The sequence below is a fragment of the Lacerta agilis genome, chromosome 16, assembly GCF_009819535.1.
Source record: "Lacerta agilis isolate rLacAgi1 chromosome 16, rLacAgi1.pri, whole genome shotgun sequence".
NCBI classification, from domain to species: Eukaryota; Metazoa; Chordata; class Lepidosauria; order Squamata; family Lacertidae; genus Lacerta; species Lacerta agilis.
The window spans coordinates 12,184,671-12,202,606 of NC_046327.1; positions in this window are offsets into that span (position 1 = coordinate 12,184,671).

Sequence of the window (17,936 nt, forward strand, 5' to 3'; positions counted from 1 at the left end):
CCACCTAAGGGGAAGGCATGCATCCTGAGAGCTCCAGACACCCCCCCCCCCGAGAGGAACAGGTTCTGGGGCTCTAAAAACAAGCAGATAAACTTCTCCCTTGTTCTCTTAAAAATGGCAATGTCACCCACCTGAGAGGTGCCGTAGCTGAACTCGTAAGCTGAGGCTGATAAAAAGCCATGGTTATCTGCATGATATTTGAGACAGGAGAGTTGGGGAGAAGTAGTTTTCCACAAGGCTTGCCCTCCCCACAACACCTATTTCCCCCCACTCCATCAGAAATGTAACGTGGAACAAAGCTAATCCCCTTCATCAGAATATGCCCCCTTATTTACTTATTTATTGCCCCAGCCTGCATGTGTGTGAAAGGTCATGTATTTCAGCTTTGGGTAGCAAAGCACAAACAGATTTACAATTTTGTGTGCCTGTGTATGTGCGTGTGACAAATTCCAGAGTGGCCATCCAGTTACACTGCAATAGATTGCAATGGATTGCTTTGAAGTCATTTCAGAAACCAGGTGAAAAACAATTGCCCGCCCCAATCCCACCAGTCCTGTCCCGTATTTTGCCAGAACAAAGGTGCCAACCCGAGCAGAGATTGATGATTTCTCTTTCCAGGGAACTCTGGGAATTGTAGCTTGGGGTGGGGTGGGGTCTCCTAACAACTCTCAGCACTCTGAACCAACTATAGTCTTTGTGAGATGTAATTCATGACAGTTCAAAGTGGTATGAAACTGCTTTTTTAAAAAAAAAAATCCTGTGTTTTTTGGTGATTCAAAATATGATATTAATTCTCAAGCTGGCTCGCAGCAGACCAGCAGGAGAGGCTCTTTGTCCCTTGAGAATGAAGAGAGGCTGTGAGTCTCCAGAGCAGAAAATGTTGCACCTGTGGTTGCAGTCACCTGGGATGAGAGATCAGGTGCACTACAAAGCAATTCGGAGGAAATTTCAGAGCCCTCAAAGCATCTGAACAACTCCCCGTCACCCCCACGGAACCTGCCTTTCATCGTATTTGTATTGCAAATGGGCAGAAGTCCTTTGCTTATCTGCTCTCTAAAGCTGTTTCCTCTATAAAGCACTGCTCAGTTTCATGAAATGCAGATGAGATCCTTTGCTTGATCTGCAGCCTGGTTGGAGTCAATGGAATGTACCCACCCATTCACCAGACTCTTGGATCCAGCTAGCAGCTAAAAATAGAAGCTTGGCTAATGTCAGAAGCAATTCACAGTAACATTTAACAATGGCGTGTGCATGGTGGTGGTGTGTGTGTGTGCGTGTGTGATAGACAGATACCAACAAAACAATGTTCTTAAGGCTGCAATCCTATGCACACATATATTGAAATAAGCCTGAGACACAATATGACTTACTTTTAAGAAAGCATGCATAGCATTGCACTGTAAGTTAATTAAAAACACATTTCAACTGATGTTTTGTTTGACACAGTTGAATCATAGAATTGTAGAGTTGGAAGGGACCACGAGGGTTATCTAGTCCAACGGCCTGCAATGCAGGAATCTTTTCCCCAATTGTGGGGCTCAACCCCCATAGTATGAATTACATGCTGATTTCTTGTAACTTGGCAACTCTCAAAAAACTGGACATTTGGGTTAAAGTTTGAAAAAACTCAGATACCCAGAGTGAAAGCTACATAATTTAGTTTCATCTCTCCAGGAATTTCGAAAAACTGATCAAAGCAAAGACAGATCTTCCTGCTAACTTCAGAAAGCATTAGGTGCCTTCCTTAATCTCTGAATACCATCAGCTAAGCATGTGTGCTGTGATCGAACAGACTCTTTTGTGAGTTCTTGTGAGGAGTTTTTTTTTTTAAAAAAAAAAAAAACCAGAATCCTCTTGAGTTAGATTTGTAGTTTATTTCTTCAACCAAATCAGTTTAACCTTTCTCAAAAGCTAAAGTGATGCTTTAATGACAGTTCTGCTTTAAAATGACTCAACATACTGAAGCCAAGTCTTCAAATCACCGGCTCATCTTTTCATCCCTCTACTATAGGAAACATTGATTTCCCAGCCCCTAATTAGGTGGCAGTGATTTCTTTATACATAGAACTAAATTGCCTCAGTCTGTCCTGAATACCAAGATGTGATGACACATTTTGAGTAGGCCTATGGCCCTGTTGTCTTAAAAATGTTTTTTTTTTGTGTGTGTGTGTGTGGACCATCCTATCTGGTTGCAAAATAGGAGTCACTTCCATATGGTAAGAGCCCTTGCTCTAGCCAAATAAATTGTAGAACTAAGTGGGCAGGCCTATTTAAATCCTTACCAACAAGAGGGAGCACGTAGACACTTAATAGAGAATTTGTGCTGTCTCCCCATGGCAGAGGTGGTGACTTTGTGGCCCTCCATATATTTCTGGATGACAACTTGCACCTTCATTGACCATTGCTCAATCATTTGGGGGCAGATATGCAAAATATCCCGTCTATGTTCTTCTGAAGCTCCCGTTCATTTCACTGGAACATTTATAGATCTTTCTAGCAGACTGTGTCCCTAGTAAACGTAAGACTATAGCTCGGTGGTAGAGCAGATGTATTGTATGGGGAATGCTCCAGGTTGTGGCCTTTGAGTAGCTCTTTGGTAAGCAGACTAGGAAAGACCTTTGCCTGAGAGAAAGCTGATTGGGAAAGCCGCTGCCAATCAGAGGCAATAATACTGACCTACAAAGGTCAGTATGACAGACCTACAAATGTCAACATGACAGAGGTACCATCTTAAGCATATCCAGCGCTGTGGTTCAAAGATACCTCTGGCGCCCCTCCCCTTTCCCAGAGTTGCTCTCCTCCCACGGAGGCTTGGGAAGGAAGCTGCATGCCTGCCAACCATATAGTTGATGGGACACGGCTTCCATCCTAAGCCTCTGCGGGGATCGCTCTCCTCCCTCTTAGGCTTGGGAGGCAAGCTGCACACCTTCCAGCCATATAGTTGACAGGGCACAGCTGGCGGGTGTGCAAGGAAAGGGGAGGCTGCCGGCAAAGCCACGCAGCTCCCCCACTCACTGGGGTACCCCTGAGAGGCCAGTGCCCTAGCGCAACGCTCCAGTAAGCCCAATAGGAAAGACAGCTCTGACCATCAGAATAAATGAAAGGACTAGCGGTGCCATCAAATTAAGAGTTAAAGAAAAATATAAAGGGATATTTTCTTTGCCTTTTGTTATGCTATGCAATGTACCTCTGAAGAGGGTTGTAACACTTCTGTAATCAGCATGACTTAAAAAACAACAGCCACCATGAATTCTGAAACATGGAGTACATCTTTTAGTTTATGTATAAACCAACAATCACAGAAAACAAAAATTAAGTCCTTTTGTGATTGAGGGCTAAGTTGTGTTTAAAGAGAAAATCAGGAAGTAGAGAAAATGATAAGACTTTCCAGCCTCACTAGATTGCCACTATTGATATAATACCTAAAGTTGGTATGTCCATTGTTTTCTTAAGTATGAGTTTGTTGGTAGAGAAACTTGAGAAACAAAACAAAAATCAAAGCAGAAACTCCATTGCAAGAATAAGAAAAGGAGAAAATCTGATTCTACAGACACACAAGTTCTTCCCTCTTCATGTGTTATATTCTGGTTCAAAGTCAACATGCAGGGCAGGAACAGGGCTGAACTGAGGAGCATCAACCCTCTATGAAATGTGCTCAGGCCACAGAAAGGTGGGTACAGGAGATACCAATGTAGTGAGCCTACAATCACAGTTATGAAATAAAATGCGTACCTTCCTAAGCTATTTCTGTGAGATGACTCAGTCCAGTTCCTCCTCCTGCCTTTTACTGTTTTTAACCAATGAGTGAAGTCAGAGCTGTGATTGACAAGTGAGATGTTTGGACACCACTCAGCCACTTGCTTGGCTGCAGCGGTTTCATAAAGAAAGGGAGAGTTCCTTCTCATCTGAGCCCAATAAGAACTTTTGATCCTTTGTGATGGCCTTGCATTTGAGCCACCAAGATTCGTATTTCTGATCTTCGACAATATCAAGCTCCAAGTTTCCCCCATCTTCACAATCTGCTGTCCATGAAGTAGACTGGGGAAATGTGGAATGCAATGGCATCAGATCACACATTTTTTTGTGTTTCTTGATGTACAGTACACAAATGGAAAGTGTTGGAAAGCTGTGAGATGACTGCATTAATTTTTAGGCAGAAGATTCAAATGAAGCTTCACAGATATTTTCTAATGGTGCACAGTTTACATATATCTATCAACTGGCTTGTACAAAAAAGGGAACTTATTTCTTCCAGTTTCAAGAAAAAAGAAGCTGAAATAGAATTCATAATTTGTGGTTTTGCTTTACAGCCTTGTACTTCAGGTCAAAGCAATTAGATTCATCTTAATGTGAGATATTTATTTTGTAGATCTATTTTTGCACCAGATATTTCCAAGGAAATGTACTTGCGAGTGTTAACGTTGCCAGGGCTTTTGATCAGTTTTGTTCCCATGGCATTTTGCCAATTAATTACAGTATATTAGAACTTCAGTTTCATATCATTAGTAAGCATCCAATGGAAAACTTCACTGTGTAGGATTTTATATCAATGTTGAAGACCTAGGCATTAGCTCACCAGTTCATTGAACCTAATATTTGTTATTTGTCTATAAAACATAATCACTCCAAAAGTACAAAAAAAGAGAACAATGTAATGTTGCGCAAAACAGAAAATAAGCCCTTAAGGAAATTCCCTTTATGGAAACGGCTACACATATATGTTAAACACTGAAAGTTTGAAAATGGTTTATTATAGATCCCACATCAAATAATACATTGGTTGAAGACATCTAGAGAATTGTACCAATCAACAAAATGTGCCAAAGGGGGGATATTATGAATTACCTTGTAAGTAGTTTAAAAGCAATGGTTAGATCAGGGGTAGGCAACCTAAGGCCCGTGGGCCGGATGCAGCCCAATCGCCTTCTCAATTAGGCTCGTGGATGGTTCATGAATCAGCGTGTTTTTACTTGAGTAGAATATGTCCTTTTATTTAAAATGCATCTCTTGGTTGTTTGTGGGGCATAGGAATTTGTTCATTTTTTAATTTTTTATTTCAAAATATAGCCCGGCCCACCACATGGTCTGAGGGACGGTGGACCGGCCCACGGCTGAAAAAGGTTGCTGATCCCTGGTTTAGATCCAGAGGAAGTTGCTTATTGGTGCCATTGAAATTGATGGGACTTGCTAATCATTGCCCGAAAGCCATGAAAAACTTCCCCCGGATTCAAATCTATATCAGTTGTAATCTGATGGGCCAATTTTACGTGGTTTGATTCTGCCCTTTTATGGTGGTGGGCTGAATGTTGAATGCGGGGCAACTAGCAATGGTCCAAGTCAAGCACAGGAACCCTCTTCTCACCTTTGGGCATTCAGCAACCGAGGTCCTGCATGTGTAAGCTACTCCTGGCATCCAGGAACTTGTTGTATGTATGTGTGGTTGGGATTGGGTCACTTGATGCTTCATATGGAGGAAGAGATGATGGAAAGCAAGCTGGGTACAGTAGGGATAAAGAGGAAACAGGTAGAACAACCTTCTTCCCACTTCACCTTTAATTCATCTCTCATTGGTGGCAGCCCTCACACATTTCCTTCAGTCTCTGAAAGACAAGGGAGAAAAGGGGGAAAAATAGGAGTATTTTCTAGTTTTCTCTTAGTTTTCTTTTTGTTTGAGATATTTTTTTATTGCATGTTGAGGTCCCCAAACCACCCCTCAAATAAATTCACACCACAGACATAAATTTGGTTTTGGTTTTTTGGCATAATTTTGGCCACAACTTTATTGATGTACAAAAGATGTGAGTGGTTGCTTAGGCATTGGTTCAGACTATCTGTCCCTAATGACAAAACTGACATTTGTCAGTAAAGGGGAAAGCCTTCCGGGTAGAGAAAGTGAGTGGGAATCATCTCTCCCCTCTTCCCACAGGCTCCCAGGGGCTCTTGCGTGGCCCTGGCCCCCGACCGGGGGATACGGACAAAAGCATATCGAGCCCCTGGGTTCCTTTAACGGAAATCCCCACACCATGATGAACTTGGAGGGGCAAACAAGTCAGCAGTCCCCTCCACCAACCAGCAAAATAAGAACCAATGCCTAACCGCCAACTTTACAAGTTGTGACTATTTGCTACGCAGTAGGCGAAAACCAGATGGCACCAGCCAATCAGCCAAATGGAAAAAAATCCTACTAGGCCCCTGCCTCAAAAGCAGATGACCCCATGACAGGCATAGCAAGGTCAACACAGAGGCCTAAAATTAGGGAGGGAAGGGCGGGTGATCCAAAGCTCGCAGTCAAAGAGGCAGAACACTCTGCGAGCTAACCTTTTATAACAAGCTAGGCAACATATAATCTCCCCAACAGAATGGCAACATATAACAGAATGGCAACATATAAATCTCCCCAAAAACACCCAGGGTCCAATCATACAGTGGCCATCCAAACTAACCCGCCCAGCAACTAAGGGGTAGTTTTGCAGGCCCCCACCGCAACACGTGCTCTCCATGATGGAGAACACGCTTTATTATTTGTTTTAGATTAGTTGGGATTTTATTGTGCATATTGAAAATCTTTAAGAAAATTAATTGGAGAAAGAAAAGGAAATCCCCACTCAGTTCGTGACCTTGAATGCCCTTGAGCCATTAAACATCTTTCAGTCTAATTTCATAGGGTGGTTTTGAGGTTAAAAGTGCCGGGGGGGGGGGGATCATGAGAAGATCCATGCTGGCCAACCAGATGCTTGTGAGAAGCCCCAAAGTAGGACATGAGCACAATAGTACAGTCCCCACTTGAGATTCCCAGCAGCTGATATTTAGAGATGTACCCCCTCTGACAGTGGAGATTCAACTTATTCATTATGCCTAATAGCCACTGATAGCTTCATCCTTCATGAATTTGCCTAATCTTCTTTTAAAGTCATCCATGTTAGTGACCATCACTACTTCTTGTGGGAGCAAATGCCATCGTTTAACTATGGGCTGTATAGAGAAGTGCTTTCTTTCATCTGCCTTGACTAGGGGTCAGCAAACTTTTTCAGCAGGGGGCCAGTCCACTGTCCCTCAGACCTTGTGGGGGGGCAGACTATATTTGGTGGGGAGGATGAATGAATTCCTATGCCCCACAAATAACCCAGAGGTGCATTTTAAATAAAAGCACACATTCCACTCACATAAAAACATGCTGATTCCCAGAACCGTCCTCAGGCCGGATTGGGCCGCATCCGGCCCCTGGGCCTTAGTTTGCCTACCCATGGTCTTGACTCTTCCAACATTGAGCTTCATATTCTGATATCCCTGAGTTCTATGGTTATGAGAGGGGGAGGAAAACTTTTCTCTGCTTTCTCCACACCAAGCATAATCATATCCACTCTTTCTCCAGGGGTGCACTGCACTGAGCTCCTTGGAGAAAAGGGTGAGATTACATAATAACATGAACAATATTCACAATATTCCACCCCACTCTCTTTGCCCATGTTTCCTTGGTACTTCACCTCAGGTGCTTAGTCTGCAGTGTGGAAGTTTAATACTCTGCAGTCCACATGGTGCAAGCAGGTTTATAATATTTTATATTGCATTTATAACCCACCTGAGTTCCATCAAAGAAACAAGGGAGTGCAAATAGGGCTCCCTTGTGGTACCTCGTGCAAGCACTGCCTCTGCCCATCCGTGTTTATCGCCAGAGTTTCCAGTGCAGATGCGCAGGGACTATGCCTGTAGATTGTGCTCTACATCTGTAAATTAGGGCAGAATGTTTTCAGTGCTAAAACTTTAGCCCAGAAGCTCTTCCAGAAAGTTAAGCTAGAAAGAATGAATAGAAAGTCTACAGAAACACACTTTTTTGTTTTTGTTTTATATATATATATAAAAATAAAAGACATATTACTGCTTAGCACTACAGGGAGACCTACCTAATGATATATTTCCTGAAATCTGTCGGGTACATTCTTCTTTCTTGTTTGAAGAAAACAGGATAAGAAACTACGCAGTTTCTGTGCCATTCTACTTCTTTTTCAAAAAGGGCCTCAGTCTACCCTTAACTCCCTGGAGGCTGGTGGCATCTTTTCGCAATGCATAAAGCAACATTAGAACAGCAGATCCAAAACGTAGGGCGGATTCCATTCCAAGAGTTAAGTCAAAGGACCTGTTGTGTTCAAGTGCAGTTATTCTTAAAACATGTTGATGGGTTATAAACATGTTGCCCGTCCTCTCATGAAGATTAGGGGTGACTTCAGGGAGGAGAAGGGAGAAACTATTGTCCTAAGTAAAGAATAAATTCTTTCAAGTTGTAGCAAATCCGCTCCACTTCCCAGTGGGGAGGAGTTGCAGTGGACATGGCCCCTTACTCCGCTCCGGGGGCAGGGACAGAGTCCCATGTCCCCCAGAGGTTCTGGCCGTGTCATAGTTCCACTGGCTGGGGGGGGGTGGCATGGCCAGGACCCACTGAAACCTAGGCGCAAGCCAGGGAACTTCCTTTTGGCTCACTTCCTCGATCTCCTGCCCCCCCTATTTTCAGGTTTCGACATTGGCCTTGCTATGGACCTCGGTTGGTTGCCATTGAGGGGCCTGGTAGGAATTTTTCCACTTGGCAAATTGGCTTGGGCCATTTGGTTTTCGCCTACCTCGTAGCAATCGTCACAACTTTGTAAGGTTTGGCGGTTAGGCAGCGGTTGATCTTATGATAGGGGAGGGGAGGTGTGGCTATTGCCTACCCCTCCAAGCTTAAGGCTATTCCATTAAAGGAATCTGGGGGTGTTGATCTTGTCTGAAGCCTGGGGCTGTGCTAGGGCCATGCCACGACCCCGTCAGGAACCCAGGGGGAGCTTGAGTTGGTTTGCATCAACGGGGCTCCCCCTACCGGTGGTTGACCCTTACAGGACTCCCTGAATGGCAGGCAGGAGAGATAGTCACGTCAATTCCAATGGCTAAGCCAATACCGCTCACATTCTGTAACCAATACCATTGTGGTCTAAATTTGCCCAATAACCTTTAACCTAATAGTCATGTCCTTGTGTCTTAATCATCAACGGGGGGTGGCCTCGGGGTCTTGACATGCAACATGGTTAACCTAGGCCAAGCCATACCCATCCTCCTAGTCCAAGGAGAAGTATGCTAGCCTGTTGGCTCATGTGAAGGCCCCTGTTGTTTTACAGGCTCCTGAATAGCCAGGGGGTTCCATAAAAGTCCATTGACCAGGCCTGTCAAATGGCCGTCCCCACCAAGGCCCATGAAGACCCTCCCGGACCTTTCAAGGTGGGAAGAAACTGTGCCCATGAGTCTTTGTTAGGAAGGGGCTTACCCACTTAGTAGCAAAACTGAGACGAAGGAGGGGGCTTGAGAGTCATTGCCACCCCCTGGGAATGTGGCAAAGAAGGAGTTGGGCAGGAGGATGCTGAGGGCAACCTGAGTTTAGTGGGACAGTGCTCACTCTCTCGACTGAAGCAATCTCCCCTGAAAAGGGACATGATTGATGTTATTCTGACATGCCAATTTATCTTATTTTTCTTTTATGTGTAAGGAACAACTGTCCCCTTTCCTGGGAAGTTGCATGGCAACACTTATTTATTATCCAATTTAGAATGGTGACACCCCACCTTTCCTTATTTAGAGCTCAAGGCAGCCAACATCAATGAAATTTAGAGTTGCCATGCGTCCAGAAATTCCCGGACATATACGGAATACCGCTGTCTCCGGGTAGAAATTGACAAAACAAAACAGAAAGTTAGCAGCTTGTGATCTGGCAGTGCCATTTTTGCTGATTTTCCATTTTTAAAAAAGCTCAAAAACAGCCCCAAAAAGCTCCACAACTTTGGGCAAAACTAAAAAAAGCTCAACAACTGTTCTGCGTGGATTTTCACTGTTTGAATATGGCAACCCTATGAAATTAAAACAATTATAATATAATAAAACACTTTCTGAGCTTCCCCTAGCTCTATTTTGGCAGGAGAGAGACAGCCCTGTGTTTTTGCAGTAGCCTCAGTGTATTTCTGAGTTTTGCCAGTGAATATTCCAAAGAGGAAGGATTTGCCTGATGCTAATGGCTATCCCCTCACAATTTTGCTTTTCCTAAGAAAATCAGCTTCAAAAATATGATGCTCTGTGTCAGTATCATATATATATGGCGCTGTGATAATGAAACAATTCAGAGTTAATGGGAAGCTATAAGCAAAGGCCTCTAATGATCCAGAATAATTTCTGGTTCCCGCAGTGTAATTTACAGGCTGTTACTGCTGTAATTTAGGACCCCATTCTTGACCACAGAGAAAGAGGAAAAATAAAGCCATGCAATGAAGGTGTGGAATTTTATCTTTCTGAAGCACTATGGAAATTATTTTGCCTTTTAAAAAATGAAAATAAGCAAGTGTTTATTTCATATGGTACCTTGCTGGCAGAGTTCCTTCCATAAAACTGCTGCTCCCATATTACGAAGGTAATATATGAAAATTTCCTCTGGAAGGAAGCATATGACTCCTGGGCCCACAGAGACAGCCAGGTTCAGAAGATGTCAATGCTGGGCATTTGCCAATGCCTCAAACCAGCAGAGGGCCCACCAATCTAACAGTGTTACCATTTCCATGTTGCAAAGGGTACCCGAGGAGATCTGATGTAGCCTAAGAGAATTCCCAGTTTGCCTGCCCCACCTCCTCCAGCTTGAGAGAGGCACTGAGGGTGCTATATGCCTGATGACCCCCAAAATCCTGGAACCATCATCATCATCCAAGCCAAATACGTAAACCATTGGGTAGGCAAACTAAGGCCCGGGGGCTGGATCCGGCCCAATCACCTTCTCAATCCAGCCCACAGATGGTCTGGGAATCAGCGTGTTTTTTACATGAGTAGAATGTGTCCTTTTATTTAAAATGCATCTCTGGGTTATTTGTGGGGCATAGGAATTTGTTCATCCCCCCCTCAATATATCTATATATAGTCTGGCCCCCCACAAGGTATGAGGGACAGTGGACTGGCCCCCTGCTGAAAAAGTTTGCTGAACCCTGGGCCTTAAACCTTTGGCATACAGCTCATAACAAAGGAATCAAACACAGAAAGGACTCTTAATGGTTAACAAGAACAAAGTAAGAAAGCTGCAGGCCTCTGACTTTCCATTAATTAAAGTGACTTTCTTCCTGTACATTGCGTATGTCACTTTCAAAATAGGCACATATTGCATTTTGGGAACCGGTGAAGGCTCTTGGCAATGAGAACAACAATAGGTAATTATGAAACATCCGTAAGTGATGGGCTGAGTCTAAATTACAAGGGAACAATAATGAACATAATGTCAGACTTCTGGCCTTAATAACTGAAAGTTCAGCAGAACACAGAATGCTTACATTGACTCTGGTGCAGTACCACAGTCTTGGGGAATGGATGTGTTTTCCCCCCTCTGTGAAAGGCCTGAAAACAGATTTTAAAAAATACATTAACTATGGGAATGTGCTTATTTATGTACATATTGTAATATATTTCGCAGTGCTGAAACCTTTATAGGTGGAAATATAACTCGCTTTCAAAAGTACGCTCTTCACATTCCAGCACCAACCTTTTAATTTCATGGCCAGAGGGGGGGAAGCATCTAGACATTTTGGGGACAGATTGGGAAGCAGTCATCAGGAAGGTGGTTTCTTGCCTTTCACACCTTATGCATACAGGGTGGGCTTTTATCCAAAGCAGTTGGGCATGTGGGGTGAATCCTCTATGCTCACTTCCTGTCATGTGGCTCGCTGTTGCCTATTGGGAGGAAGAGTGACAAGATGGTATGGAGGTCTGCTCAGTGCAAACACACAGGCAGGAGCACTGGACTGGCTCTGCCCATGCGTTTGCACTACACTGACCTCCACATCAACTTGCCTTTCTCCCTCTCTCACCCGGTAAGCTATAGTGACCTATCTCCGAGCTGACACTACTCCAAGCTACCTAAATGTTGAGAACCAGCTATGGGACCATGTTATGGAATAGTTTGAGACTAGATAACTGCGAAACAGATCTGTCGTCCTTATATTTTTCATATACAAAGTAGGCCTTTATCAGACACACTTCAAACCTTTCCTTTATTTTCCATTACTTAGGTATTCCATCTTTTTTAATCTTTTTCCCATGAAGGATCTGCATTGCCCCTTATATATCTATTGTATAAAAAGGTAAAGGATCCCTGACAGTTAACTCCAGTCGTGAACAACTCTGGGGTTGCGGCGCTCATCTCGCATTACTGGCCGAGGGAGCCAACGTTTGTCCGCAGACAGTTTTTCTGGGTCATGTGGCCAGCATGACTAAGCCACTTCTGGCAAAACCAGAGCAGTGCACGGAAACGCTGTTTACCTGCCCGCTGGAGCGGTACCTATTTATCTACTTGCACTGGTGTGCTTTCAGACTGCTAGGTTGGCAGGAGCTGGGACCGAACAACGGGAGCTCACCCCATCACGGGGATTCGAACCACCGACCTTCCAATCGGCAAGCCCAAGGCTCAGTGGTTTACACCACAGCACCACCCGCATCCCGTATCTACTGTATCTATCTATCTATCTATCTATCTATCTCTATATGTTTCCCAATATATAATAAAATACTTGTCCTCCTTAAGTTATTAAAATGAATATATTTATGTGCGGGCTGGTTTCTGGTGTTGATATAAATGCTTTAAATATTCACCGTATTCATTCATCTCATGCTACATGCCCTGTTTGACCAATGAAAGTTCCCTAATTCGGCACAAATAGCAGTTGGTAATTGGGTTAGCACTAACATCCTGCAAGGAATATATAGATCAAGTGGTTGCGGAAAATCCCCTGGAGAATGATCTTGCATATAATGAATGGAGAAGCCACATCGTGTCTGCAAGTTGTTCTTGAAGTGAAAAAAAAGATGAAATGTTTAACATTAATGACTGACTGAAGGTCATTTGCCCAAATATAGTTCTAAGGAATCTTTAACAATTTCAACATAAAACCTAGACGTAACTCCTTTTTTTCTTATCATCAAGCAGCTGCAGTATCAATAAAGTTGCAGTGAGGAAATTTGCCTTCCACATGTGAAATAGACAATTGTAGGGAAATTATGGTACAGTATTCATTCCAGATAATCCATGGTTATTGCCAAAATTAAGTTATCATTGCAAGTTGATATAAAATGACTTGGTTCTTTGATACATTTGGCAGCCATGTTCCGATTAAACTTATTCAGGAAAGCTGGTTCTTAAGAAATATAGTGTTAGCCTCACCTGCAGAACATTCTGGAAGCAGTGGAGGCTCGAAGGGTTAGCTGAACCTTGGACTGATCTTACTCCAACTGGTTTACGTATTTTATGTCTCAAAAGAATTCATAGTTCCTCTCGGATGACTGAGTTTCTTCTTCACTTAGGTGAACTTCTGCATTGTGAAAAGGTTTATAATGGAACACACATATGCAGATGGAGAGAGAGAGAGAGTCAAACAAATAAATTGTTTTGCTTTTATAGTACAGTAAGAGACTGTTATCCCAAGACTGCATGCAACCCCATTAATAATACTAATTAATTAGATATATGGTTGTTCTGTGCCAACAGTTCCCTCTTTCACCAGGCTTGCTTGATAATTTAGCTTTAAAGCCGTGTTGAATGGAAGAAATGAATAAATCGGGTTCTACCTTGAGTAAGAGCACGTGTTGCGGTCGGGGCCTGGCAAGACACTTAATTGTCCTGTGGGGAGGGGCTGGACGCTGGCCTTAGCTGCAATAGGGTCAGGAGGTGTTGCTGGGCAAAGCTAGATGTAGCAATTTGTGGTGGACAGGCCAGCGTCCTTTATATTCCTCTGCACGCAGGGTGATCCCTCTCTTGGCTGCGAGCTTCTGATCACCCGCCCCCCCCCTTTCATAGGCCTCTGCTTTTGACCTTGCAACTGCCTGTCATGGGGTCATCTGCTTTTGGGGCAGAGGCCCAGTAGGAATTTTTCCATCTGGCAGATTGGCTGTTGCCATTTGGTTTTCACCTACTGCAGTAGCAATTTGTCACAACTTGTAAGGTTGGCGGTTAGGCATTGGTTATGGTCTGGATTGCTGGAAGGGTGATGCCCACCTCCACAATCATGATGATGATGGTACAGGGAATTCTGTTAAAGGAATCCGGCGGCTCTTATGCTTTGTCCGAACCCCCGGTAGGGGATAGGGCCGTAGCCAGAGCCCCCGGGACCGCTGGGGAGAGGGAGGTTTTGTGCCCCCAGCCTCCTTAACTCTCCACAGCTGGCATTCTCCCGACGCTGACTGGAGGTCAGCAGCTGTCCCGGTTGGACAGATAGTCTGAACCAATGCCTACGCAACCACTCACCGAATTTGTATTTCAATAAAGTTGTGGCCTATATTATTGCCAAAAACCCAAACAAAAATTAATGTCTCAGTGTCTAATTCTTGGGGGGTGGCTTGAGGACCTCGACACACAATAGGCTATACTGTTGTCTTTTTAGGCCCCAAGCAAACTAACTTCGGTTTCTAAAGACATCAGAATAAACAGTACAATCCATGTATAGCTCTAAAGATGCTCAAGTGTTGTTAATCCAGATGTAGCTCTGTCTCTCCCGTGTTGGTTTCTACAGCCACAGCAGGCGCTGCAACCTTCCAATAGTTTGTCTTCACCCACAAAGGCGCACTCTTCCATTGTCTCCTGGATGTCATTAGTAGATCTCCATATTTATTCAAACTTCATTGAGCTCTCTCTGTGTATTTTGATGCACATGTGGATGGTAAGCATCATACGCGACTGGTTGCCTAAGGATAATCCTGCATTTGGAATGAAAATTTGGACTGTGTGCAAGCCCCCAGCCCAGCCCCAGGCCCCTAGATCAAGCTGGCACAACTTGGGTTAACCCAGGGGTCACCTTGTCATGAAATTTTACTCAGTATCGATCCAGAGTAGATTCCAATGTATAGCTAGCAGAGTAACAACTTAAACACGTTGCAGGATTCCTCAAAAATAGAGCAGAGGAAATTATATTTCATCCAGCAGAGCTTTAATGCTACCGAAGGCAAATGAGCATAATGGTCACAAATCCAGTACATTCAGGATTGGCGCTGTCCATAAGAAATCCAGTTGCAGCAGACTTAATTTAAACTTACAGTAACTTATAATAAGTCTAAACCTTAACACTACCTATGTATACAGAACACCACCCCAGAAGGAAAAGAGACAGAAAGAGAGAGTGAAGCCCAGGCTCCTTCTGGCCCCTAAGATCAGTATGATCTTGACAGAGATAAGAGTACCAGTTTAAGCCAACTGTACTCAGCTTCTCTGAAGGCAGGGGCGTACGAAGGGGGGTGGGGGGGCACTTCGCTCCGTGTGCCACTCTGGGGGAGGTGACAAGATGGCATGCTGCCTCCCCCCAGCTGTAAAGTGGCCAAGGGTACAGGCAGGACCGTCTTAAAGGGATCGGGCGCCCTGGCGCGATGATCCCTCGGCGCCCCTGGTGGGCCACCTCTCTGCTCACGTCACTCCCGTGCTAGCTGCCCCTCGGGATGGGGGGGCGGCCGAACGGGGAATGAGGGGTGTGGCGCTGCAAGCCGGCCGCCCTCCGGAGCCCCAGCTGGAGCGCTGGGAAGGGCGCGCAAAGCCCCGCGCCGCTCCAGCGCCACGCCCCTCATCCCCGAGGGGTGGCCAGCGCGGGAGGGAGGTGGGCGAGTGGGGGATGAGGGGCGTGGCGCTGGAGCGGCGCGGGGCTTTGCGTGCCCTTCCCAGCGCTCCAGCTGGGGCTCCGGAGGGCAGCCGGCTTGTAGCTTGCCCGCCGGCGCACGAGCGCCCGCCCGCCCATGGGGGCGGGCGCGGGTTGGGGAGGGGGCGCCCGGTATGCCGGCGGGCTCGCAGGGGCACCACTGGGGGGCCTGGTGCCCTGGTGCACCATGCCACCCAGCCCCTATGATGAGACAGCCCTGGGTACAGGCTGCTATGCATGCAGCATCCCTGTGGGCTGCTGCCAGTATGGGTGCCACGCGTGCGCAGTCTTTACGGGCTGCCGTGCATGGGGTGTCCGTATGGGCTGCCGCGTGTGCGCCGCCAGGTGGTTCGCCCCACCCCAGATGCCAGAGACGCTTCCTCTGCCACTGTCTGAAGGTATAACCCAAACATCACGAACCTTCTCCTTGTTTCTTTCACACAGAGAAGCTTCCAGAACCCTCTTGAATTAAGTACAATAGGAAAGATCTCTGCACATCAGATCAATACTTTCTCTCTCTTTTTTAAAGTCTTATGAGTTTTATTATCATATATGCAATATTTTACAGAGTCGTACATTAACTGTTACATATACAAATAAAAACAAAAACAAACGTAAACAATTTCTGCTGTATATGCGTCTTTTGTTGTTATCTGTAACCAGTATTCATCAATACTTTCTCAATGAAATCAGGCCCTCAATGAATTGAGGGGTGGAGCTGGTGTTTAATTAGGTTTTTTAAAAATAATTCTAATTAAACATACAGTCCTGTTGATGGACTACTAAGTACTTGGGAGGCAGACAACATACCTTCTATGGGTAGCAGATAATCCCTACTCCAGGAGGCACTGTGAGAAGCTGCAGAAGCTTATTTTGAAGATTAAGATTCCTACAACTACAACTTCTATCACATCCCTGACCATTGATCATGCTGGCTGGGGCTGATGGGAGTTGGAAGTCCAACTTTTGGAAGGTTGCAGGTTCCCTAGGTTCAATTTGGAATGGATATTGCAAATTAAGGATTCATTCATGGAACTTCTGTGTGTGATATTGGTATAACAAGTGATATTTCCTATTTTAAGTGAAGTGACTAACTGAAATCCAAGGACGCTTTTGTGGTTCAGTCACTGTACTCAATATTTCACCTAAAAATGTTAGCTTTTAAGGGGAGGGGGCCAAATCCAGCTTTAACAGAAGCCCAATTTTGGTAGGGCGCTCATCCTTCCCCTGAAAGTCAATTCACCCACAACATCTAGCCATCATGTTTTAAGCCCTTCCATCTTTTCTCAGAAATGCAGTAAGAGTGTCATTAATTTAAGGAATCTTTCTCAGAAAACCCATTTTCTCCCTACCTATTTCTTAGAAACAACTGTTGCAATAATTGCTTATCACAAACATTTCAGGCTGCCAGAAGTAAGGAGTGATAGCTGGGAAGAGCACTTCCAGAGTATTGCATAGTCGGGGGGGGGGGGGGGAGAGAAGAAGTGGCTTGCTTGTTTCTTTGCACAGTTAAAATGCAAGAAGGGGACAAAGCTGCCTTTAGGGATAGAGGAGGAATCTGCTTTATCTGGATTCTAGAATGGACTTAGCTGGTCAAATCTGGGTGGATCATGACCAAGATCATCATCATCATCATCATCATCATCATCATCATTTATTATTTCTACCTCGCCCATCTGGCTGGGTTTCCCCAGCCACTCTGGTCAGCTTCCAACAGGATATTAAAAACACAGTAAAAGAAAATTAAAAACTTCCTTGAACAAGGCTGCCTTCAGATGTCTTCTAGAAGTCAGATAAAGGTAAAGGTAAAGGGACCCCTGACCATTAGGTCCAGTCGTGTCCGACTCTGAGGTTGCGGCGCTCATCTCGGGTTACTGGCCAAGGGAGCCGGCATACAGCTTCCGGGTCATGTGGCTAGCATGATAAAGCCACTTCTGGCGAACCAGAGCAGTGCACGGAAACGCCGTTTACCTTCCCGCCGGAGCAGTACCTAATTATCTACTCGCACTTTGAAGTGCTTTCGAACTGCTTGGTGGGCAGGAGCTGGGACTGAGCAACGCGAGCTCACCCCGTCGCGGGGATTCGAACCGCCGACCTTCTGGTAAGCAAGCCCTAGGCTCTGTGGTTTAACTCACAGTGCCACCCGCATCCCTTATAAGTAAGATAGTTTATTTATTTGACATCTGGTGGGAGGGCGTTCCACAGGGCGGGCGCCACTACCAAGAAGGCCCTCAGTCTGGTTCCCTGTAACCACACTTCTTGCAGCGAGGGAACCAC